Here is a 12,810-nt window from a genome sequence, read left to right as displayed (position 1 = left end):
AAGTCTTCATTTTGGGTGGCCACGACGTGGTGGAGCCTCACCACGACGTGAAGATATTTTCAAGGATCGCGAGATTTAAAGACCTGCCACGGCGTAGCCATACGTGCCACGACGTGGGAAGCTGGTTTTAATGAAACCCTAATTTTTGGGCTTTGCATCCTATTTAAAGGATTGAGGATGCTAGGGTTTATTCATCCTCAGCCTCCATCACCCTCAAGCTTCAGAAACTTTAACCCTAATTCCTTCTTGTGAGTTGTGACTCCATTTTGGTGATTTTGGTTGCTTTTGAAGGAAGAAGAGGAATTGGAAAGTATTGTGGTGCTTCTTGGCTGGAGTGAAGATCTATTTTGGGCATCTCTGGACCTTTGTAAGTATCTAAGCTCCTTGCTTTATGCTTCTATGATGATAGATCTAAGGTTTTGTCCCATTTTCTTATTGTGTGACCTAGTTGGAATGGAAGGATTCCATAAAGTTGGCAACTTTATAGATACTAGAGGTCCCTTTGAAATCATATGTTGTAGATCTGATGATCCATGGTGTATGTTATCCTATGCATGAGTTTGAAGCCTCTTTATCATTCTTGTTCATGTCTATAAAGAAGCCAACTTTATGGCTCTTATGGTGAAGGAAAACCCTTCTGGAAAGTTTGGGTTTGTGTTTGTTTTAATTAAGGACTTAATGTTTGAGTTGTACTTCTTGATGACATTTAGACCTAGTTTTAGAGATCTTGTCTTAATGGATAAAGTTGGTAAATTTATCCATCAAGGCATTGGGAAAAAGTAGATCTAGGTTTTTGAGCCCTTGAAAATGAGTTAAAAGCAACTTAACTCGAATAATCCAGTTAGACTGGTCACCACGACATGGCGACCAGAGATCAGTGGACTGTTTCATCGTTTTGTGCCCACGGTGTGGCCAAGGAAGGCCACAGTCTAGAGGGGTGATGATGGAATTTTGACTTCTTTGACTTGGATCCATATCGGGTTTAGACCCGTGGGCCACGACGTGGCCAAGGATGCCCACGACGTGAGGCCAACTAAAATTGACTTTGTCTTTGACCGTTGACTCTTAGACGTGATTTGACTTTTGGTCAACTCTTAGTTTTTGGAACGTGGACTAAGGGTTTACCTTGTGTGAATATTTAGGTGGGGTATAGCACCTGTATTTCAACAGTGAGAGAAATAGCAATTGATTATTGTCTGAGAGGTGAGTCTCTTCACTGTACTTGTGGGTCAAAGACACCAATACCGGCCCAATGGATTATGTATGTAGGATGCTAGTTGTCTTTGTGACTATTGCATGTTTGTGTGTATGTCGGGCGGGGCCCATTATGTAATATCGGGCGGGGCCTGATGAATATCGGGTGGGGCCTGATGAATACCAGGCGGGGCCCGATGGAAGTTGGGTGGGTCCCGATATGTGTAACACCTAGACATCAGGTATTTTCCTTTTTGACCCAAGTAAAATTATGTTGCAAAATTGGTCCTTACACCAAGCATACTTGGCGTGTATGTTTGCCATAACTTATTAAAGTGGATCGCGAGTGTATGTGAGTACGCTGAGCGTACTCTTGCATATGCTGGGCGTACATGGAAGGTGTGAAAATCCTAATTTTTAGGGTTTGAGAACCATTTAAACTTCCTTATCCCTCAAAAATTCTTTCCTCCATCAGCCTCCATCTCCCAAAAACGTCCCTTGCAAACCCTAATCCATTGTGTGAGCCTTATTAAGCTTGAGAGTGTATTTTTGTGCTCTTGAAGGAATAAGGAGGAAGTGGAATCATCTTGTAAGCTCAAGGAAACCTAGATCCAGAAGTATCTCACCCTCAAGCATCCCTTGAAGGTATAAAGCTTGGAACTTCATGAATGTTTTCCTTGGATCTTGCTAGTTCTTAAGATTTTATGCATTTTGGTCCCAAAATTTTGGTGCTCATGAGTATGGCTTACTCTAAACCATAAGAGTTGTCCTTTCAGACATTTTTGAGTGTTAGGAATCATAAAAATGTGGTCTTCATCCCTTTCTTCCCTCCACACAAGAGTTATGGTGCTCGGGTTTGTGTTTTAAGTTAGGGTTTTGATTTTAGGACCAATACTAGTCATGGAAAATCATAAAGTTGGGAACTTTAAGACTTAGAATGATGTTTGGGACTAGATCTGAGCTTTGGACGTGATATCTTAATGGAATAAGCACTTAATGAAGGAAAATGAAGTTATCCGAGTATGCTGGGCGTACCCGGTGGTACGCTGAGCATACCAAGATGGAGCCCCCTAATCAGGAAGGTGTTATTTACGCTGAGCGTAGTGACTGATTACGCCGAGTGGTACTCAGTCAGTGTTGGCCTCTTTGACTTTTTGACTTTCTGACTTTTGACCTTGACCAAGGGTTTGACCAAGTTTGACTTAGGGGAATTTTGGGTATTTGGAGTAATAGTTTGAGCTTAGGTCATTGTTTATTGTATAGGTGACCATTAGAAATAGCAGTTAGAGCAGTTATCTTTTCAGTTACATGTCAGACTATGAGGTGAGTTTTCCTCGCTGTACTCGTGGGTCGGGGGCACCAATGCCGGCCCACTGGGTTATGTATCCTAGTATATAGGATTTTGCTATGCTATAGTTATCTCTTAGATCTGCATGATTATCTGTTTGCTGGTTATATGTTGCATATTATGACATAGTGCATTTGGGTTGAGGAAATATTGCTTTATGCGCAAGCCAACAAACCTGGGCCCAAGCCATACATAAGTTATGGGTCGGAAAGGCAAGCCAGACTTATGTTATGGGCTCTGGAGCAATCCAAACAGGAGTTGTGGGCCAGGTAGAAAAACCAGACTCATGTTGTGGGCTCAGGGGTAATCCGGTCTAATGGTTGTAGACCCAGTATGCATGCTGTTATATGTTGTGTGGTGGTATTTTGGGCAAACTCACTAAGATTTAGCTTACAATTTAAGTATTATGTTTCAGGTACTTCGGATGATCGGGGTAAGGCGAATGCATGATCGTACACATCCTTCGGTGATATGTTTTGGAGATTTTATGATACTCTGATTTTGGGATTTTTGTTTTTGGATATTTGGTTCTTATGAATTGGGTTTTGATTGAAGCAGTGATTTTTACTAAATTGAAAAATGAAAATTTTATTGTGATTTTTGGGATGTTACAAGTTGGTATCAGAGCCCTGGTTTGAGCGAATTGGAAGAGCATTAATGTGAATCCAGACTCAGACTAAGGATCTGTAAAAAATTTTCAAAGAATTTTCTTCAAAATTGTTTCAAAGGGTAACCAAAGAAGGATGAGATGTGCACGATCAACCGGAGCAAGGAAGTATGCCCCAAGATATATTTTATTATGATGATTATTATAGAATTGCATGTTAGTTGTAGGCTAGGGATCCTCATGATTTTCATTATAGAACTGCCTGATGTGTGATGCCTGATAGCCTAGGAGAACTTCTATTATGTTAGATGGAATTGAAATCATTACTATAGTTTCTTAGTGTGTGCATCATAGTTATACATAACTAAGATTTTATTGTCTGAGAATGTTTGATTTAGCCTTATTTCCTGTTTTTTGTCTGGTTCTAGGCTTAGGGTAGAATCAAGTATTCGACTGTCTATAGAATCCAACGTTATGTATGATTAGAACGCACGAGTGTCTGCAGGGTTGGTGGAAGTTGATAGGTTTTATAGGTTACAAAAATTCATGTGGCGGAAAATAACTTAACTCTTAAGTTCACATGCAACCTAATTAGATCTATGTTTCACTACTGAATGCTATAATCTATTGAACATCAAGAACCCTAATGTAAACCTAGTAAAATCGAAAATCATAAAAGGTTTATGGTTTACATACCTTCTTGATTATTATAGTAAATAATCAAATAAATCCTTCTTGAATTGACTTGGAAGCTAGCACCAAAAATCTCGTGCCTCTAATGGTTTGTACCAAAACCCTAGCAATCAGATCACTTTGTGGAGAGAGAATATTTTCGATTATTCTTTTGAGAGAAGGAGTGACCGAAAATAAGAAGGGTTAAGGCCCTATTTATAGTTGAACTAGGAAACCCTGGAAACCCTAATTTGAGTATAATACTATTATTTCAAATTAGGTAATTATCCAGTCTCGTAATTATCTCAAAGGGATATTCTAGAAACGCTAGAATATTCCTACAAAACCTTCCACCGCATTGGGGAAGGTTCTGGAACCCCTTTTGTTCAACTATTGAACAATTACAACTTAGGTCATTGTACTTTTAATTAATCCAATTAATCCCAAAATTAATTCTAATAAATTTCTGATTAATTCTTAATTAAATAATAATATTTCTAATTAATATATTATTCTCATAATATATTAATAAATCATTAAATGCAATTTATTAATCTCATAAAATATCAATAAATCAACCTCTCTCTCTCCAAAAAGCATTCTAGTCAATTACTAGGTTTGAGGGAAACCCAAAAGGGCTTTGCTAATAATTCAAGTATATACCAATTTAGTTATTGGCTTAGACACCTAATTCAACAGAAGTTCCATGAGTGGGTGATGGTAGCAGGCCGGCTTGAGGGATGATTAGCCACTCTCGAGAGATTGAACATAGGATGTATGTGTATCCTAGTCGTGGAGTTTTGTATTCGAATGGTCTGTGACGATCCATGGAGACAAATACGGGTAGGAGTGGAAGGTAGTATGGGCCAGTACTATTGGAAGCACAGTACCCTTACACGTAGCAAGGAAGTCACAAACCCCGAGGGTGTAGTCTTTTGTAATGGTTGTAATATCATGAATTGTGGCGTTTCTGACACTACTAGAAAAACAGCCTTTTACGACGCGCAATGCGTGTCGTAAAACGCTCAGACGACGGGCAAATGCGTGTCAATGAAGGTCCTGTCATAACGAGAGACGACATGCTTTTGCGCGTCGTCTATTTACGACGCGCGTTTATGACACGCATTTACGACGCGCAGTTATGACACGCAATGCGTATCAAGGAAGGCCCTGTCATAAAGGAAGACGACATGCATTTGCGTGTCGCAACCTTACGACACGCGTGTTTATGACACGTAATGCGTATCAAGGAAGCCCCTGTCATAAAGGAAGACGACACGCATTTTTGCGTGTCATAATTTTAAATGTTTTTAAAATTATATATTTTTGATAGATTTACTAATTTTCAAATTAAATAACACATTAAAAGTCTAATAATACAAAACAAAAAACCATAAACAATAAAGATAATTCATTGCACTAATATGTCAAATACAAATAATCATTCCAATTGTAAGTAAATGTAACACATTGCTAATATTGCATAATATTAATTATAGAAAACAAAACATGTACAACATTAAAAGAAACCCATGACTAAATTCTCCTTTGACAATTTCCTTTCTAAAAGAATAACCTGAATTGATAAATTGCAGTGTAGTTTATAACAGGCTCTGAGATAAAGGTGGTTGCCCATGAATACCATTCTGGATCTTCTTCCTACTCGAAAGATAAAGATAAATATAAAACAAATTAATCAAGTTTCTAGATAAATATTTGCAAACAAACTCATGGAATAGATAAATTATTATATCGCTATATCAAAAAGGTATTGGTATACATACTTGAACATGTATTAACCATTTTAGCAAATAGAAGCAATTTGGCAAATGTCATATAAACACCATATTTAGCAAATAGCATAGATCAGATTCCATATAACTAAATAATTACTTCATTTTGGATTTCAATTTTGAAAATTAAAATATCGATTAATTCCGTAAAAATCACAAAAATCTCAAGTAAATGGACTATTTCATTTCAACCTATAATTACCTTACTAAAGAGAACAGTTTGAACCCTTGATGTCAATATATGATCCTTGTTGAATGGAGTCCTTTCCAGGGGTAAACTTACTATTTATCACAGTTTTTGCATGGTAACTGTCATGAAGCAGACAGAGTATTAGAAAGATAACAATTGTAAAAAGGAAAAAGGACCTGCAAGTGTAGAAGGATGCTTTGATTTCATTGGTATCACCCATCCTTTTGTAATTCACCTTTCAAAACTCTAAAACAAAATAGAAGAATACTCATTAGATTCAAAAAGAAACATTAGTTAGTTTGACTCAAAATCGACACCTAAGTTTTTTTATTATTATTATTTGGCATAGAATAAAATGTGGTTATGGATTATACATTGAGGAGCTCTCCCACATTAGTAAAATCAACAGATACATCATAGATACTAACTATTATCTAGTCACATAATCAGTATTAGTATGTCTGCTATATGTAATGACCAAGAATGGAATAAACAAGGTAAAAATTAAACAAACTAATAGAACATCATTAAAACCCAAATAAGATTATAATAGGAAAATATGTCTTCTATATGCAATGAACAGGAATGGAATCCAACAGCCAGGAATGTAATTAAGTTTGTTACTCAAATCTGATCCTACAACCAAAATAAGTCCAACTCAATAACAGAGTTATCTGCTTCCAGAAATTGTAAGGAGGAGAATCTTAATCTTACCTTTTGAAGAGAGGCTTGCAATGTCCACTTTAGGCTTTTCCTCCTCAGCATCACCTTCTGATTTTTTTTATTTAGATAAATTACACAAAAACTTAGTTAAAGGCAAACCACTTTAAAAGATGATAAACAAAAACAATGTGAAAAATAATAAGAATAATACCCAAATCCTAAACATCATCCGGGTTGTTTTCTTCATTCTCCACTATTCAATCACCAACATCTATTGGCTCTAGCATTGCTTGACCCCGTTTCTTTGGAGCTTTTTTAATGCCTGGAAGTGTGATCAAATCTGTTGTCCGTATCACTCGTGTCTTGCTTCCTTTATTGTATGCCTTTGTCAGTGTAGCTTTCACAGCAGGTTGCACACCCTCAAGTAAATTAGGTCGCTCCTACACACATACAATAAGAATTATAAATTTATAATCCAAGTGAATAGAAAACCACAACTTGTTATTTACCTGAAACTTGGACATGAGCATCAGTGATTCAAAATCCTCCTGACTAATGGAGTATGCATCCATAAACTCAACAACCTTTTCAACACCTTCATCCTGCCAATTAATTATCCAACAACAACATTTAATAAAAAGAAACACTTTTAAAAAAAAATTAAAAAAAATCACTTGTACCTTTGGCAGTGTCTTCAATGGATCAGTCATGTGCGTATGTAGAAGAGACAGATAATCGAGACACAGGGTTGACCTACACCAGCTGACCAAAATTATCAAACTATTACATTTCGGAGAAAAAACTAAAAAAACACTCAATAACTTATTCAGAAACTATATATCACCTGCCCAAATTGAATTGTAGAGAAGCTAGAAGATGAACATGAGCATCTTCAAGAAGCCTATAATTCTTTCCCATGGTAGAGTTCTTTCCAAACCGCCCCCCAAATCTGTTAAAGTTTCGTTCACCCTATATATAAAAAATAAAATAAGTCATGGTAAATATTTATATTTTTATATACATACATAGATTTATTTATATACCCAATTAAAGAACTTTTAGCGGTTCAAGTGTTTCCATTTGTCCACGTAGCTTATATAGTTTTCCGGGAGTAAAAAATAAAATAAGTCATGGTAACTATTTATATTTCGTTCACACCATTATCATCTTTGCCAGCTGTACTTGGTCTGTAGTTTATATAGTTTTCCTGAATCAAAAGAGGTACTAAATCCATATCACTCATGCTCAGATCAAACCGTTCATCCATCCGGAGCTTTTCTATCACTCTACCCAGAAGCTTCCCTTTCTTCCATTTTGACCCTGGGCTAGGTAAATTATCAGGCCTCCCTGGACTTCTTGGAACAGAAGGTGAAGTGGCTGCTGAATTTGATTGAGAGAAGGGTAAAGAATTGGAAATTGTAACCACCGGAGGAAGCGGTAACCGATGACTTTTCTGTTTCACATCTTCTGACCGATCTGCCCATCCCCCTACCCTTGGATGAAGTGGTGTCACTGCCTCACTATGGATTCTAGAGCTAGGACCTGGACTTATCATTTTAGGACTAGGAAGTGGAGAACACTCTGGGCTACCTCTACTTGGTTGCCAAAACAACCCTGTCATGTCACCTCCCATGGATGTTAATTTTCACTCTGTTATGACTAGGAAGTGGAGAAGCTTCATTTTGTCTCATTCGACCATTGAATATGGTACACCTAAACAATGAAATTGTAGTGAATCATAGATTGAATAAATATCATTAAATCACAATGCTTTGAAAATCAAAATTAAAGAGTTGACCTCATAATGCTTAGAAAATCAGAATGCAAAAGCAAAGGGTTGAAGCAGAGTTAAGAACGGTAGGGTTGAACAAACTATCACACACTACCTGACTTGTAACTAATTAAATACAGCAAATCGAACCCTAAGGTGCAATAGAATCGAAGTAAACTCATTCAAAAAATCGAATTGGGAAAATTATGATTCAAAAATCAAACATGTGATGGAAATCAAAAATCTTACCTGTGATGGAATCGTCGGCTGGAGTGGAGTCGACGGCTGTGTCGATCTCGGAGATGAAAGTCTGGACAGAGTTTCATGTGATAACTACCTACTATATTTATCTGCCTAATCTGCTTTTATGTGATAATTACCTACTATATTTATCTTCCAAATCCAATTTTATTGTATCTTTGATGATAAAATAAAAGTCTATAGGTTACGAGATAAGTATTTGACTTGATTAATTGTTTTGTTAATTAATAATTTTAGTTTTTAAGTGTTTAAATAATAAATTTGGATATTAATTGAACTTAATAATTAATGTCAAATATTAATGTGGTTTATATTAAAATTTAAATTAATTGTTTAATTTTCAAAATTTAAAATATAAACTGGTATTTTTGAAAAAGTTTTAAAAATACACCTTATACTATATGTAGAATTAAATGTTTAATTAGTACTATACGTATAAGACTAAGTCAGTCGAACCGCTAGTATGTCTCATTCATGAAGCCGATCTATAAGGGGGTATAAGGAAACTGCCTATAAAATGGTAGTTGAATGGGTGTCCACTATCACACACCGCTTCCTTGATTGGTGGAGGGTTGTTAGTCGAACGGGTTTGATAGGACAATTAATTTTCATTAATAAGTATAATGCGATTAAAAGTCACTAAACATTTTATTTTAAATCCCAATCTTAGTTACTTTAGGAAAATATGAATTTGTACGCTAACCCATGAAATTACACATTATACTTTATAGTAGTTAGTGGAGCGCGTATGGTTAACCGACACACTAATAGTGACTATAAAGAGTCATAATGGGCATCTCGAAACTTATCATTGATTAATGGAACGCGTGTGGTTAACCTTCACATTAAAATGAGATGATAAATGACATCGAGAGTTCTAAGCTAATTTGCATGTTTATTCACATCTTGTTTGTGATCCTCGGTATCCCAGTCACAAATGGAAGAGCATAATCTGAGATTAAACATGCCATTGAATAGTTTCAATGAGTCTCAAAAGATCTAGGAATTTCACTTAAGTAAATTTTATTCAAATTTCATTTTTCGATGGTGGAATTGGTAAATCGTCATTTACCTACCTTTATATAATTTACAATTAGATTACGACATCCCTTTTCTAAGTTGTGAATTATTTAGTTGGATCCCAGCCTTGATATTTCACTTTTGGGTTGTTATATTGATGATTATTCTTATCTAACGAAAAACTACATTTCTTTTACAGATGTCTACTCCAAGTGATGATTCTGGTTCCTCCTCCTCCAACCGTAACTTTTCCTTGTTGAACATCTGCTCCAAGGTGCAATTGGATGGCACCAACTACAATGACTGGATGCGTAACATAAAAATGGCCCTTCGTTTCGAGGACAAGGAGTATGTCCTTGAGAGACCATTGGATGAGATCGACGAAGAGAAGGCCACTCCTAAAGAAATGGTCGCCTTCAAAAAGCACTACAATGATGCGACAAAAGTTTCTTACATCATGGTCGCTACAATAACTCCTGAATTGCAGAGATACTATGAGGATTACTGGTCGTACATGATGAACAATGACCTTATAGAGAATTACCATAAGCGAGCTCATCAAGAAAAGTATGAGGTGATAAAGTCCCTTATAGCTAGCAAGATGAAAAAGGGAGAATATGTTACCAGCCACGTTCAGAGAATGCAACGATACGTGGACAGGCTTGTCAAGCTTAATGTGAATTTTGATAAAGAGTTGGCAATCGACATAGTGTTGAACTGCTTGCCAAGTTGTTATGATCAGTTCATCTTGACTTATCATTTGAACAACAATGAAACTACTTTATCTCAATTGCACATCCTTCTACAAACAACTGAAGCAAGGATGAAGGGAAAAGGTGTTGCCTCCACTTCTGCTAGTGCTCCCGTTCTGGCCATTGGTCAAGGGAAAGGGAAAAAGAGGAAAGGTCCTACCAAGCAAAACTGGAAGGGAAAGTATCAAGTTGGGTCGTCAAGCAATGGACCCAAAGGAAAATCCAATTCTGATGCTCCCCCTGTCTCTGATCACAAAGAGGCCACTTGTTTCTACTACAACGACAAAGGGCATTGGAAATGAAGCTGCCCAAAATATCTGTAAGACATCAAAGACGTCAAAGTGAAGCCAACTTTTGTAGGTATATACACTATCTTATCTAAAAACTCATCATATTCTCGTTCTTGGGTCCTTGATACATGATGTGGATTTCAAATTTGTTCTGATTTGCAGGGACTAAGAAGAAGTAAGGATGTGGAGCACGGAAGAATAAACTTGATCATGGGGAATAGGCGATATTCACATGTCACCAAGATTGAGTTTATGGTCGTGTACTTAGTGATAGAGTTAGTTTAGATTTATTGAATTGTTGCTACTCGTCAGAAATGACAGGAAACATTATTTCCTTTCATGCATTGTTTAAACAAGGTTTTAGATATTCTTTTAATGATGAGAATGGTTCTATTTCTGCTTATAAAAATGGTGTTTTTTATTTTGAAGCTTTACCTTGTGATGGTGTGTATGAAACTATGATGTGTGTAGACAATTTAGGTAATAGTGTGTTTCATATTGACTCGTCTAATGGTATAGACAAAGCGTGATTGTGGCATTGTCGTCTTAGACACATTAACAAGAAGCGCATCGCCCAACTCCAAAAGGATGGAGTGTTAGAATCGTTTGACCTAAGATCAGATGATGAATGTGAATCTTGTCTTTTGGGTAAGATGACAAAATCACCTTTCACCGGCTCTTGTGAAAGAGGTGAAGATTTGTTGGATCTCATACACACAGATGTGTGTGGACCCTTCAGATCCACCACAAGGGATGCTAATCGATTTTATGTGAGTATTACTGATGATTATAGCAGATATCGCTATATCTACCTAATCAAGCATAAGTCTGAAACCTTTGAAAAGTTCAAAGAGTTTAAACATGAAGTCAAGAATCAATTGGACAATAAGATAAAGATGCTTAGATCTGATAGAGACGGTGAGTATCTTAGCATCGAGTTCTATGACTACCTCAAGGAATGTGGAATAGTTTCACAAGTGACACCTCCTAGAACACCACAACTTAATGGTGTGGCTGAGAGGCGCAATCGAACCTTGTTGGAAATGGTTCATTCCATGATGAGTTGGGCTTCTCTTCCAATTTCATTATGGGGTTATGCCTTAAAGACGCTGCCCACATGCTTAATCTTGTCCCAACTAAGAAGGTTGTTGTTGAGTATTTGAGATATTGAAACTGATTTGGCATATTTGGTTATTTAGGGAAGCCTTTTTAGGGTTAATCATTTTATGATTCCCTACGGTGCCTTTACAATAGAAGTTCTTAATCGAGCTCTTCTAAGGCATTGGTTTTATATTAGGCATTTATTTTATATTTATGGTAGATATTTATTGTTCCCTATAAATAATCATTAGGTTTAGTTTTGGTGTAAGCTTTTGACCAGATTAGGGTTTTCTCTGTACGTTCATCTCATAATCAATATATGAAAAAACTTTATCAGATTACTTGCATATTGTGGTGATTGATTCTCATTGTTCTTGATATTCCGCATTCGTCATCTCAGAGTTATTCCTAACAGGTGGTATTAGAGCATGTTCTTGTAGATCTCAGCGATTTTTGCAAGAATCGATCTTGTTAATGGCGATATTTTATCATGAATCTCACCTTGTTCTTCAAGTTTTGTAAGTTTTCTGAAAAGAAAAAGCCTATTCCTCGTTTTTATTGAAAAATCTTGTTCAGATCTGTTTTCTTCAACTCATTATTTCATCTGATTTATTCTTGAATCGTGTTCTAGAAGAGAATTAGAAGAAAATTTCGTGTTTATTTGAATTTTCGTGTTCAGATCTACTTTATCTCTCTAAAAATCATTTCAGATCGGTTTTCTCTCTCTAGAATCTTTATCAGATCTATTTTCTCTCTCTTCAAGTTCTATCATTTGTTGAAGATCTAATGGATCTTTTATTCTGTAACTCCATTTTAAAACTTGGATTAAAGGTCACTAAACCAATCTATGGTGTAAACAAATCAACTTTGTTTCATGTTCTTGGTGATTCTACGTTGAGGAATGTTACTGAGTTATATAATTCTTTTGTTGATAAGAAAATAAATCTATACTCACGGGTTGATGAACGTGAATTGCAAAAGAATGAGAGAATAATAGAACAGTTTCGTGTTATCTATGAACATTTAGACCGGGAACATAAACAGATGTTGAAGATAAAAAGGGCTGAAAAAGAAAAAGAAGAAGTTCATGTTGTTCTTCAAGTTTCTGAAGAAAAAGTGACTCCAGATGTTCTTGTTGAGGGGGAGTC

This window comes from Lactuca virosa, chromosome 6 (assembly GCF_052849685.1).
Source record: "Lactuca virosa cultivar CGN04683 chromosome 6, Lactuca_virosa_CGN04683_v6, whole genome shotgun sequence".
Taxonomy (NCBI): domain Eukaryota; kingdom Viridiplantae; phylum Streptophyta; class Magnoliopsida; order Asterales; family Asteraceae; genus Lactuca; species Lactuca virosa.
The sequence above is the reverse complement of the archived record's forward strand: the minus strand, read 5'-3'. Positions refer to the sequence as shown.